The sequence below is a fragment of the Cavia porcellus genome, unplaced genomic scaffold, assembly GCF_034190915.1.
Source record: "Cavia porcellus strain 051 isolate PalLab524CR breed Dunkin Hartley unplaced genomic scaffold, mCavPor4.1 scaffold_4, whole genome shotgun sequence".
Taxonomy (NCBI): domain Eukaryota; kingdom Metazoa; phylum Chordata; class Mammalia; order Rodentia; family Caviidae; genus Cavia; species Cavia porcellus.
Genome location: NW_026947487.1, coordinates 93,490,297 through 93,505,086, shown reverse-complemented (window position 1 = coordinate 93,505,086; position 14,790 = coordinate 93,490,297).

The following is a 14,790-nucleotide window of genomic DNA, read 5'->3' as shown; positions in this document are numbered from 1 at the left end:
ATTTCTAATACGTGGCAAGCACTGCACTAAGAAATGTCACATTTAGACACAGTAATCTCAATTTACTACTGAAAGGGACTCCTTGATATTTAGATATATTAATTCATTTCTATGTCATGCGTATATTCAAATATAATTCCCAGCTTTAACATGCTACTGTGTTATTTTCTTGACTATCCTCAACAGTAATTGAGTAACAAAATTGATGCTAAGTAAATATAAACTTAAGAAAATACTCTTTGCTGGCAAGTTAATACAACCTAATTGAAGTAAAATGAAAAATTGCAAGGTTTATATTACAGAGATTAATGTCAGTGATGTAATCTATGCGTTAAGTATAAGATAATAATATTAAGTAGTTCTTATATTTGTTTATTTAAGTGAATGTCACCTTTTATGACATGGAGAGATTTAATTTCCCCTGGTGATTAGGATCACTCTTATCTGAAACATTATAAGCAGCAGAGTCTTTATTGATATGCGAGCCTCGTTGGAATTGCTTAGCAAATTTCAAAATACATGAAAGACATAGTAAATAGAGCTCAACTGGTTGATGTACTGGGACTCTGCTATTTGGTTAAGGTTGGGAGAACCCATTAAGTGTACCCAGGCATTGTTATTCCTGTGTGTTGATAGGATGATACCACAGAGAGGCAAAAGAACAATGTGTGACCAAATAAGTGTGACATGTAAGCAAAGCTCAGCCTCTGTCTTTACTGTGGAATTTCTCAGAGCTTGTACAGCAGTCAGATGCCTCATGAAGAACTGAATGAATATACTGTGTTTAGTAGAACATAATTTTATCTTCTCTTTTTTCTCTCTTCTTTCTTACAACTATTTACTCCTTTCATAAAATATTTCATGGGTTTTAAGGAATGCATCTAAGTACAGCCTGATTATTTTCAATTGACTTTTTGCAAATAATGAAACTGAGTCCCATGCAATGAAAGGATAAAATTGTGGAGAAATGAAAAGAACAAGGTTGTATAGAAGGATTTTGAAGGCAAAGGTTATGTGTTTCTCACATGAAAAGCATAATAACTGAGACACAAATGTTGCATCGTAATGCATCATTATATGTGAAGTTTTAGGAGTTGTAGTGGGAGACAAATTGAGGGCATGTTATCTGTGCTAAAATCTGAAATAAATGTCAAAATCTAGAGATAAGAGAAGGCACAGGTTGATTTGGATGAATCAAGAATTTGAAGACAGTGTAAAACACACAGTAGAAAGAGGATTCTGAGCATTATGAAAGATTAGTCAGAGTGAAAAATATGATCTTTACACTTGTGCAACATAAATGAGAACAATTTAAGGTTCAGCAAATAAATTTCCTATTTATATTGGATTTATTGTAATAAAATATCTTCCCTTTCTTCACTTTCAGGCAAAATGTTGTTAGTTACAGAGAGGGAACTAATATTTTAGGAGGAGCACATGCTAGATTATAAAGAAATCCTATACTTTGGAGAAAAAAGAATTTAAATACAAATCTATAATTACTGCTCAGAAAGTTGAATAAAATTACCTGTACTCTGACAAAGGGAGAATTCTCTGCTTTTTAAAATCACTTTAATCATGCTGGTTACTTTGAATTTTCTTTTTTCCCATTTTGACTTTTTCTTTCTCTCTTTCCTTCACTCTTTTCTTTGTTTTCTTCCTCCCTTTTCAGTGTACTTATGTATCAACCTGTCTTTCTTATTTTTATACATTGAAATCACTGCCCTATTGTTTCTTGTATGAGTGTTTTTTGATTTGTCTATTTGTTTATTTGCTTTTCCCAGCCTTTATCAGCATAGTAACTAATTCTTCAGAAGTAATACTAAACTCCCATACAAATGTTTTCAAACTTGTTTGTAACAAGAGAGAAAGCTCAAATCATTCTAAATTTGGAAAGCTTCTTAAATTTTGCTTAGGAAACTTTGGAAGTTAGAAAGACTTTCCAGATATAAATGAATTTATCAGATTCTCACAGTCAGGCACACTTGTAATGTGTGTGGTTATATATTTTGTTTTCAGCACTCTGGGCAAAAACAACAGTAGACTACTACAAACCAAATAAATAACACAAGAATGCCTTACAGGGACTTAGTTTCATCAAACAGAGACATTGCGAATAATATTATTTCTTCCTTCTTCTTCTTAACCTTTTTGGAAAAATCTCATTTTTTTCTCTAACATATTGTTTGTACTTTTGGTTGGTATGCATATAACATGGAGCAGTTTGGAAAAATAAGGCTACTTAAATCATTACTGAAACTTCCCAACACTGTAAGATAAATAACCCTTTCCTTTTCTAATTTTGAAGGTTACATATTTTGTTGCAGCAACAAGAGAAAAGTAACCAAGACAGAATTTGGTAACACAAGAGTGGGGTTGTTTTTGTGAATATACCAGACCATGTGATTCAAGAGGCTTTGGGAACGGTTTGTGTGGAGAAGTTTGGAAAATTATGGAGGTGATACACAGCATAGAGCTGAAACATCTTGTTTGTATGAAAACCCAGAAATCCAGCAAATCATTAAATACCAGGCTCAGCAGATTTCTGCTGAGAAGAAGGACTGCATTATATGTTGGACTTCAGACAGTGTGTGTTATGGATTCACAGAAAGTTTGTCTTCATTTTGTTTATGTCCAGAGACTTTGCCTGAGACTACATTAAAGGCAGTGGACTAATTAATTTGCAAGATAAATTTCAAAGCAGCCATATGTTGAGGTGATGGCAAGGCTATTGCTGGAGGCTTTTAGCCAGATTTATTTTGTGCATCAAGAGCAAAGAGCCCAACAGCATGATTTAAAAAGTTGTGAGTTTGGCCTGAAAGGAAGCTCCAGCTCCAACTGTAAAGATAGAGTTGAGGTCTTAATTGCTGAGAAGAAACAGAAGAATGGGAAAGATGGCCTGGGGAATCACAAGAAGCTACAGGTTTCCAAGCTTAAGAGCCTCAGAACTGCAAAAGTGTAATACACTTCTTGGAAGAGAAAGCCACAGAGCATCATGTTTGAGAATGGTGATGTGGCCACACCAGATTCCAAAATGGCAATGACCTTACCAGATTCCAGAATGGTGGAAGCATAGATAATTTGTTCCTCAGAATTGTCTGCACAGTACCTAGCAATCCAGGTAAACAATCCCTATAGCCAAAAGAAAGGAAATCTTTTTTACTGTTCCTGGTGGCATCAGACCTTGGCAACATTCTCATAGTACTAGTTTTAGGTGTGTGGAGAGTGTACTAGTTCTCAGGTTAAAATGTCTTCATTTCCTGGAAGGCCGAAGAAGCCAATCAGTGTGCTTCTGGCACGCTGGCAGTGTGTGAAGCTATGAGAGTGAAGTCAAAGGTGTAATGGAAAATCCAGAAGTTTGGAAAAGGAGGAGCATGGGAAACTGAAAGGAGGGAAAAAATCATCCCAAGAGAGAAACCATGGGAACTATAACCACCAGAAGTACCGAAGGGGTGGAGCTGTGCAAATCCTTTGGAACTCAGAAAGATTGCTTCAGATACTTAACATGGAACTCCAGGACATGTTTGCCCTGCTGAGTTTTGAATTTCTTTTGGTCTCCTTCCTTTATATCTCCCTGTTTGTACCCTTTTCACTGTTAATGTTTATCTTGTAATATTGAATACTGGAAGAAACTAACTTTGTTGTCTAACCTTGTTTTCATTTGTACAGAGGGTTACAGCTAAGAGTTTTCTTTAGATATCAGAGATTTTCGACTTGGGCTTTTCAGGAGTGCTGAAACTGTTAGGACTTTGGCAACTCTTGGAGATGGACTAAATGTCTTTTGCATAAAGATTGTGTGTGAGTCTCTAGGGGGCCTGAGTGGAAAAGTATGGCTTGTGTTTAGATGGACTCCAAAGCCTCATGCAATCATGGAAAACTATGAATTTGTGACTGGTTCATTGTTTAGCAATGATTAATAATGTGAGTGCTGTACCCACCTAGTAGTGAGTAGCTGACATACAATATAAGGGAGAAAAGGAGGTATACTTTCCTCTATTTCCCTTCTGCTTTTTATGCTCCTGGCACTTGTGGCCACCATGAATGGCTACTCCTTAGGCATGCCACCCTGCCTTAGCGTCAACTGAGTATGGACTGAAATCTCTCAAAAACTAAGTTAGTAAATCTTCCCTTCCCTAATTTTGAGTGTTGGGTATTTTTTCCAGAAGTGAAAGAAAAGTAACCAAAGCAAAAACTAGAGAAAGAGTGTGCTATTTCACATCCTTCTTACTCTGAATGTCTGGTTCTTGGGTCAGAACATCATTAAAAACAGAAGCAAAATAGATTACTTAGTCAATTATAGATTATTAATTTATTAAACATCTTTATGTACTAGGCATTAGTGTGACTCCTAATTTAGCACAAATTTTTTTTTTTAAATAGAGATCAGGAGAGAAATGAATAAGAAAAATTTTCTACAGAGATAGGTATTTTGATGATAGCAAAGATATCAATGATTTATTAGCATGATTAGAATGGCTTGGGTGTACAAGACTTCTTCAAATTGAGGAGCTAAAGAACATATTAAGAAAGAAACTGTCACTTGAAAAACAGAAACTAGTCATATGCATTCAGACAGAGAAATCACAAGTGCAAAAGTCCTAAGGAGGAAATAGTATCTTTGGTTGTACAAGAAAAAGTGGTGGAGAGAATCTCCTATAAGTGTGAGTCAACCTGTACAGGCAGTGGATAACTATTTTAGAGAGTCACTCTAATTCCTATGAGCATAGTAATCCTTTGAAAAACTCTAAGAAGCTAAGGGAAAAAATATCACATGTATTTTTAAAAGATTTTATTTAGTTTTAGATCTCAATTCCTGGAAATGTATTCTGGAAAACATACGTGATCATTAAAGAATGAAAAGATACATAAAAAAGAATGTATATGAGTAATGTATTTGTGATGGGAACATTATAAGTATGTAATTTGATAATTAAGTCTATTATGAATAAATTATTCACATTTTAATAGCACTAAAACCATTACGTGTTAAGAGTCAGGGATATGTCAAAGTTAAATTGATAGTGTACACTTCTTTCATTAAGGAAAATGAAAACTTGTTTTACAATACTTCTCACATAATATGATTTTTTGTGCATGCACAGAAGAGTGTATAACAAAGTTTATTGAGCTGAATACATCATTTTAGATACTACTCAATGTGTTTTTATACTAATCATCACTCTAAATAATTGTTTTATTGAAGAAAACATGTTTCCTGCACATATTTCAGGTAGGTTTTTCACTCTTAATTGAATTTTAGAGTTGGTTCTATGATCAATTGGATTAGGGAACTGGAGTTTTAATGCTTAAACTAGGATAGCACCAGAAAACTTGAGTAACTTTTCAAGTATTTATTCTTTTATATCAACATCTAAATGGAAAAATAATTCACAGTGGGACAACACTCTTTCATAGAATTTGTTATTTTCATAAAACAGTATATATATATATATATATATATATATATATATATATATATATATTGAGCTTGTAGATAATAATAAAGTCAGTATTTCAAGAACATTGGCATCATAATTCCAGATATCAAATAGGATGCTGATTAGAATAAAACTTGCAAGAGGGAAAGAAGAGATGATATATAATTGAATCAGTTACATAATATTGTTACAGCTTTGGATAAAGGCAAGTATACATCCATTTATTTTTATCTTATTTTAATGCAAATTAAAATAGAATAAAGCCAATAAAAACAAAGCAGTGTAAGTGACAGAGAACTTTAAACCAATATTAAATCAACAATGGCTATTGTAATGCCTCTTGTTGCGTTCCAAATAATTGTAGATACCTTTTGACATAGTAAACAAATCACATAAAACAAAATAGAATAGAGCCATTAAAACAAAACAATGAATGCAATATAGGACTTAAAAGAAGACAACAGTGAATCCAAAATGGCTGCCATAATATATCTTGCTATCTTTGAAATAGATGCCATACTATCAGGTATAACAAAATCAAATGAAACAGAATAAAACAAATCAGAATAAAGTTCAACCCATCCAACCAATGAAAATGATACAAACTTAAAATCAAGATAATAGCAAATTAACAATGGCTATCACTTTCAGAAGAAAATTACCAATAGATGCCACATTGCATACAATTATCCTCTGAGGAGATAATCAGACCACTGACCCTAGACATGCAAAGTCAGTGAAACATCAAGCATCAAATTACATTTCAGCTGAATAGCTAGCATCTCAACTTGTGTTTCTCCCGATCAGACAGTCACTCATGGGTTTGGGGAAGGGGAGTTGGCTTTTCTTTTTTCCCAGCCTGTGTGCCAGAAGAGGCTGAGGTCTGGTTGTCCCCTTGGTATAGGGGAATGAAACTCCTGACTGTTGGACAAAAATGCTAAAAAAACTAAAATAGTTAGTTGAAAAGATAGTTATTAGTAAAAATATTTAGTTAAAAAGATAGTTATTAGCAGTATTGTCATTCTGTGCTGTGCTCATTACCTAGCAACCACAAAGCACCAACCACATAGTTATATAGATTAATTGTCATGCTGTTTTGTATGCATTGTCCCCTGAGTAACCTGTTTGCTGTGTCAAACTTTGTTCCCTTTGTAAGAGACAAATGGTGCTGTGTCAACCATTGTTCCCTTTGTGAGAGACAAATGTTCCTGGAATGGGCAGACCAAGGGCTATGAATTGGCTAACCACCCACTATGAAATGCCTCTGACCACAAGCAAAGGAGAACTAAGGCCCAACTTGTTACTTTTTAAAATTGCTGTGTACTTAATTGTCAATGAGCTAATCATAAATGAAATATAAAAATCTGTCAAAATTCTAACCCAGTTGTACAGTTTGCAAACTCTCTCTGCCCTGTGCCACCGGGTACCAGCTTAAATAAAGTGCTATTTTAAAGATGTTTTGTCCCCACCCTATATTTGATTAAGATTTTGGGGTTTTGTTTTGGGGTACAGCACTGATCTACTGTATGTTCAGAATGAGTTCATGTTCTCTAAATTGAGGAATGAATTTTAGGGATAATGTAGATGAAGAGCAGAATATATTTATTGAGAGAAACAAAGCTTCTGTCTGAGAAAGAGACAGAAGGGGTCCCGAGAGGATTGCCAAAGATTCTGTATTTTCTCGGGATTTTTATAGAGTTAAATCATGAGGTAAGGTGGGACTAAAGTTGGAGAAAACTAGGAACTTACTATGTTTAGCCAGTAAGATTAATAGGTAAGGTTAAATTGATTAAATTTGGAACAAATGAGGAAATGAGTCACTTAGAAAGTAGGCATTCTTAGAAAGCAGTGACTTCCTAGGGATTGGAATGTTGACTCCTGACTTCTCAAAGTGATCCAGATTTAATCCTAAGGAATATACTTAAGGGTATGGTTGCATGTTTTTGCCCGCTGTTTTGAGATATGGCTCAGGGCAAGAGATGTGTGCCTCCTCCAAGGTCATCAGACATCTGGTCCTCTCTGCCCATCCCTGACTGATTGCCTACAGGATTTCTAACTATCTCAACTGGCTGTAACACTTCCAACAGTGGTGCTGGTTCACAAGGAAGGCTTGCTTCTTGGTGAACTCTGGTTCTCTTACCCTACAGTCCATGAATGGCACTAACTCTTGGGGAATCTGGGATCTGGCTGTCCCTCCATTGGCAGTGGCTCATGCACAGCACTGGCTTGCAAAGAGGGCTTGCTTCTTGGTGAATTCTCCACATCTATTTATTATGATTTACTAGACAATTATTTTCTTTCTTTACTATTAATTTTAGAGTTGACAATATTCATCCTAAACATAATCACATTTTATACTATTTTTTAAATAAAAATACTTCCTGAGAACTAATGGAGGAAAAGATGAAGTACAAGATTCTCATAAGAAAAATAGTGAATGCGGCAGGAAGAGGATCCAGTGATACAGAGAAATTATATATATATATATATATATATATATATATATATATAACATTTTAAAAGAGCTCTTGTAACTCTTAATGTTAGTGTTGTTTTAAGTGTAGCATTTTAATTTCATTATAATGAAATAAACTAAGAACATTTTCTTTGGAGGTTTAACTTCTAGAAAAAAGAGTTATGAGATTATGACTTCTGGAAGACTGCAGTCTTCTTTACCAGTTCTTACAATGAAAATAATATTGACAGTGTAAGAGACAGGCCGTATTTTTGTCTGTATCCCCAATTTAAATTATAGGGAATTTCAGCTATTTAACAATGATTTCATATGGTACAATGAGTGCTGTATATGTCAACAACCTCTCAGTAACTAAAGAAAGAGTGAGTAGGCTGAATTCACTGTTTGAACAAGATGTTAGAAAAAGAGGAGGTGGTTCCTCATCAAACATGAGAACCATCATGATAGGTAAGGAAATTTAAGGACCAGAAGCCCGAAGTTAAGGAAAAAAGTGGTAGAGGATAAGCAAATCATGCAAATGAAGCTCCAAAACTTGTAGGATGACTAAATTACTTAGATATGTTAACAGTGCTTTAAGTCAGGAGAAAATAAGGAATTCAATTCTATCTTCTTCATTGTTATCAGCTTTCTTTTCTTTTAATCCATTTTAAATTTAAGATCACTGAATTTCCTAATAGTTACAAAGATAATGGTGACACTAGTATCCTTTTTTTTTTTTTTTTTTTTTTCTTGGATCCTATCCAGGGTACCAGGGTCATCATGTCACATTAGTTTTTTCTTGTCTATAAAGATTACTCAGATTTTCCCTGTTTTTGATGATCTCGACAGTTTTGAGAAGTGCTTCGGGCATTTTGTAGGCTGTCCCTCCACTGAGATTTTTTCAGGTGTTTGTTTCATGATTAGACTGGGGATCTGTACTGGGATGTAAGTGCTATTTCATTTTATCAGATCTTATCAAGGCTTTATAGTATAACTTGCGAATCCCTTGATTAAAGCAATATTTGCCAGATTTTGTCAGTGTGAAGTTACTTTTTATTCTTGTTTCTGTGTTGAAGTCTTTGGAAGGAAATTGCTACACATAGCTCATATTTATAGATTCAGGGTTAAATTTCACCTAAAGAACATAGAGAAGCTGCATAAATTATTTGAAATTTTCTATAAGAGATTTGCCTATTAGTACTGATTTATTTATTTGGATATATATATATATATATATATATAAGTATACATTGAGTAAAATATAAACCTGTGTTATTGATCCAGTAGTATATTATTTTACTGCCATATTCTTCCAATTATTTGACTTGGAACTCTTTCAGTTGTCTCCTTTAATCATTTTAACGTATCTTTAATTGTGTGTTTGTGTGAGTGTGTGTGTGTTTGTGTGAGTGTGTGTGTGTGTGTGTGTGTGTGTGTTTAGCATTTGTTTCTAGTCCTACAAGACACCTAAACTTTTGTAGTTTCTACCCATTATAAATTTACCCATTTCTCTAAGAAACTACAGGGCTCCTTTAAAAAATATTTCCATTATCAGATATTTTCTCAGCAATACTATGAATCATTTAAAGCATGCGGATCAGTCCACGTGACTGTTGAAATGAACACAATAGATTGCACGGAAAAGTGAAAAAGTTGAATTCTGATAGAAGTTTTCTAGCTTGCATCAATTCGTATTATAAAATAACTTGAATCCTAGCAATGATGAGGAAAGTTTTAGAGCTTTCAGTGACTTTAAACAGCTGGATATAGTATGCATGTCATAATCTCAACACCACTGTCAAACACTTGGGCTGCTCAGAATTTGAATGAATAAATCATGTAATGCTGAAGGAGTCTTAAAATGACTGATGTTAAGAGTCTAACCTCAATTATGTTATTCAGCCTTATCTTGATTACTAACTGTTGTGTATATGAGCATATTAAATCTCTCCCCACTAGCAAATTTTTGAGTTTTTTTCATTCACTTTTACACGTATCTAAAACCTAGTGCCACCAAAATACTAGATGGAATACATCATAATCATTTTCATGTAGACTCAACTCTGTGCCAAGCATTCAGTTAGAAATTGGATTTACAGAACAATGCAAGTAAGTAAGCCAACTTTTTCTCAAAATAATGACACAACACAATTATTTGCAAGGGGCATAATGGATCTTTAATGTATCCTAAGGAGGCAGACATTTATTCTTTCCAATCTGGAAAAATATAGCCTAACCATCATAATGTTAAAACTCTGTGGGTCGCATGCTCCCTTCAAGTTCTTCATTAAATGGCATCACATTAATAAGTCATTCTTGTCTTGATCCTCTAAGTCAAACTAATTTCTTTTCCTTGATTTCACACCACTGTTGCTATACTTATCTTGTAGCAATAATATTTTTTGCAAATATAAATGTTGATATTTCTTGTTGTTATTGCCTGAGTAAGACCAAAATTTCTGATTTGTCTTTATCACATTTTACCTAAATTACAAATAATAAGTTTTCAACAAAGAGTTATTGAAGGCATGGGTGAAAAAATATTAGATATGGCTAACAGGTCAGCTAGGGGGCTCTGTGGTTTAAGTACAATGATTAGCTCCACATAGAGCTATAATTGATTTCTTAGAAATTTGCTTAAGTCAGCTGAAATTGATTACTGAATTCTGAAAATAAAAAATGCACAACTGGAATTAGGTTAAAGAGATAACACATATGTTGAACAATAGTCTAGGTTCAGGGCTTGCATTTTGGTGTTTGACTATCTCACTGCATTGTATGATCACATATTTCAGTAGAGCTGCTTCTTAATCAGTTTTATGTGGCAGAAACAGAGAGTTTGTGATGGTTAAGATTAGTTCCAGTGGTTTGGGTATGCCAGGAGAGTTAGAAAAACAAAAGAAGGATGATTTAGTAAAGAAGGATGATTTTGGTTTCCATATCTGGTCCTTCACAATTTCTTTTGCATGCTTCCCTTCTGCTGTGAACCTAATGAAGTTTCTGTGTCATGGCACTTTATAGTGATTTTCCTGACTTGGAGCCAGCTGATGGTGAACTGACCCCCTGGGAAATGTGGGTCAAACTCAAGTCTCCTCCTTGAATATGAAGAGTATCATGTACTGAAGCCCAGTGATGGAAAAGCTGACTAATACAAATCCATAAACTGGGTAATTTAAAATGAAGAGATTTATCTGGAGGTCGTGGTATCCAAGATTGAAGGACTAGTATCTCCCCAGAGCCTTTTTATTGTTTCATTCCATAGATGAAAGTAGAAGACGATGGGGGTGCGAAGCTGTTTTGAACTCACTGTTTCATGGTAGCACCTGTATTGCCCATAAATGCAGAGCCCTCAGGATCTAATTGTCTCTTCTACGTCCTACCTCTCTCTTACCTGGTAATTAATTTCAATGCAAATTTTAGAAAGGACAAACATTCAAACCACAGCAACTATATACTCACTTTTTGACACGATAAGCCCCATACCTTCAACATTATTAAAAATAATTCACAAAGGCATTTTGAGTAATTTGTAAAAGCTATACAAAGCAACATCTAAGGCAAAGCTAATTCAATGAATTGTATTTTGTGAAAGAAATCTCAAGTGTTTTTTTCTATTTCAGGGACATAATATGCTGTACTGTTGACTGGGGATGTTCCCCCCTATTCCATGAGGTTGTTTCCAGTGTTAAGTAGCAAATATGTGGGAGGCTAGAAGCATCGTTCTGATTATAATATTTATAGGGACCCTCTGCTAACTGACTAAATATGGGCTGCTGCTGATCAGGACAGTACGAAGCTCTCAATCACAGCTGAAAAGATCATTTATCATTCAATTGTGATAGTTTGCTTGTTAGGGGGATAGACAAGACAGTGAATTGACCATGGAGTCAGAGAACTGACTTTAAAATTCTCTGTAGCTAAGTAAGTAGCTTGGTAAATTTCAAAACATCACTGCTTAAGTCTTTGTTATTCTATACGTAAAAGGAAGACAATAATTCTGTATCACTGGGTGGCCCCAAATGCATTGCTTTATTTTGGTTTTCTACTATCCTTATAAAATCTTTGGACATTTCTGGTTATTTGTAGTGTTTATGCTCCATGGGATTTATTCTTGACTTCTTTTTTAAATTAAAGTTCTTTGCATATAAATAAAGACACTTATGTAAACTTTTCCTACAATACACATGGCAAATATGAACTATGTCAGATGATAAAGACAGATTTTCATCAGTAATATACTATTATACTATTTCTAAAAGAAAGAGTCCAAAAACAATTCAATTGTGTTTCACTTTGTACATAGGTGATTGTATGTTTAAGGAAAAAGAAATGGACAAATAATAATGGGGCTGGGAAGCAGTTTAACTGATGGCAGGAAATGAAAATAACACAAAGAAGGAAAGGTATGGATAGTTCATGAGAAACATGTAGGGTCACTACTGGTACTTAGTGAAATTAAACTCATACTCTTCTAGAGCCACTAGGAAATAAGGACCTTATTTTCAGGTATCTGTTATCAAAACAATCAGTAAATTATGTCAATACCTTGAAATTTTTGAAGTAGGCACTTTGAGAGAGTCTGTGCTTATCTGACAAACGTCACTGTAATCTCTTAGAAATTATTTTAGTATTTGTTTAAGACTTTGCAGTTCAAGTTTGAGGTGTAGTAGAGAAAGAACTAGATACTTTTTCTTAGTTTAATAAAAATATTTTTGTCAGATGTTTCTTACCTCAACACTATTGATATTTTTGTCTGTATAATTCCTTGTTGTGTTATGGGAATCCTGTGCATAGCAGAATGTTTGGCGCCACAGTAGACTCTTCACATATGCTAATCCCAGGTCCTTCACTCACTCAGTTTGGAAATAGTAAATGCTTGTATACTTTGTGGATTGTCCCCAGAATTAAACTGAATTTTAACTGAGAAGCAGCGTCCCAGCACAGTGCTCTTCATAAGACAAAGCAAACCAGCTTTATTTAGGGAAGAGCCATTTTCCCTCAAAGAACTTCAAATTTAGCACATTCATGATCGAATTTTCCTTTTTCTCTGCTCCCTAAAGCCCTTATCATCCTTCCACTTCTGATCTCTATTAGTGCACAATTTTCCATCCATCAATTTAGGCAGATAGTGGAGATGCATCCATGCCTACACTGTGTTTATTTATTAATATGAGAAAAGATAAAAAATGAAAGCTTTTAAATAATCTCTATTTTTCCTATCCCATCTCTTTGTTTCTAAACAAATATTTAGAGGAGTGTTACAGCTAATGTGTATTACTTAGTTGTTCTAAGTATAACTGTACGCTGAATAAGCAAAGTCATAACATAGTTTGTGACACAAAATTAAGAACTAAGAAAGAAACTTCTAAAGATGTTAGACATGTGAAATGTATACATAAATTACCAGAACCCTAGGAATTAAACAAGTTACGATTTCATTTCCTCTTCTCATTTTGCCATCATACTTGCATTCAACATCACACCTCATGTTAGGAAGTGATTTCACAAAAATCTGTTGAAGACATCCACAGTGAGCACTGTTGCTGAAAACATATGGGTCAACTCCATTAATCTTAAAAAAGACAGAGTTGAGTCCTTAGTGATTTGACAAAGATGCTACCATCTGCTCAGAATGCTGTATAATACATTATTTTTATGATTTTTGAAAAATTGGGATAGATTATAAGATGTGATTGCTATGGTTTGAATGTAACCTCTAAAATTCCTATTAAAACCTAATTGTGATTGTGACAGTAAGTTTTCCAAAGCTCTTTAAGAGATGATTATGCTTTGAGGGCTCCAAAAACTCTATCACGGTAATGGGCTTCTTATGTGAGTGAATTTGGCACTGTATTCTTCAAGTGTTCTTCCTGTGTGATGACTTCTATGACATCGTGACATAGTCACAAAGCCCTCATAGATGTGTCTCCTTTGTCTAAACCTCCCAGCCTATAGATCTGTTCCCAAAATAAACTCACATAGCTTATAATTTATTCAGTCTGTTGTATTTTGTCATAGTAGCAGAAAATGCACTAAGATGATCCATTTTGCAGTTAAATTTTGTGAACTAACATAAGTGACACATTAAATATGAGAGAGAAGGATTGTAGACAAGTACATCATTATTTCAACAATATTGTTACATGCTAAATATTAAATGAAACACCTATGTTTCCTTGGAATTCAACCATTTTGTTTATTTTTTCTGGATTGCAATGAAACTAAAACAACTGCCCTTTGAAACTTAGATGCTAAAGTATATCAAGCTCATCACAGATGATGTCTGTCTTATTTTTTGCAGTCATCTGACTTATTTCAAATAAATTCATATTTAATTCCTTTCTTCTGGAAAATTTCTAATCAGATATTGGAAAATCAGGTCCTTCAACACTGCTCCACCCCTCTACCATGACAAGGTGTTCCAAGATGAAAGGAGAAGAATCCATGACCTTGGAATATGAGAAAAGTATCATTCAGTCACCACTACGGATGGAAAACCTTCTATTTCATAGAACAGGTGGTGAAACAATCACAGATGTGCAGCTGCTTCATTCCATCAAATTCTCCATGGAAAAGCCAGAGGTGATTGTTATGTAAAACTGTGTTTTATCTCTCCAGAATATATTTAATATAGCTGTGAGGTCTGTACATTTTCCAGACAGAGGTAAAGGCATTTTGAAATTTGTTTATATTAAAAAATTACACTTATTAATGTAAATCATCTAAATCATAAATTAGTATAATATAAACATCTATGTAATAAAAAGCTGGTATTCTATTACCACATAGCTTTATTTCTAAGAAACTTCATTAGCAAGGGATATCAAGCAAGCCAAGAGATGTAAAATATTGCCTAGTGTGGCACTAGGAGCAGAAACTATACTCCATGAATGTGCA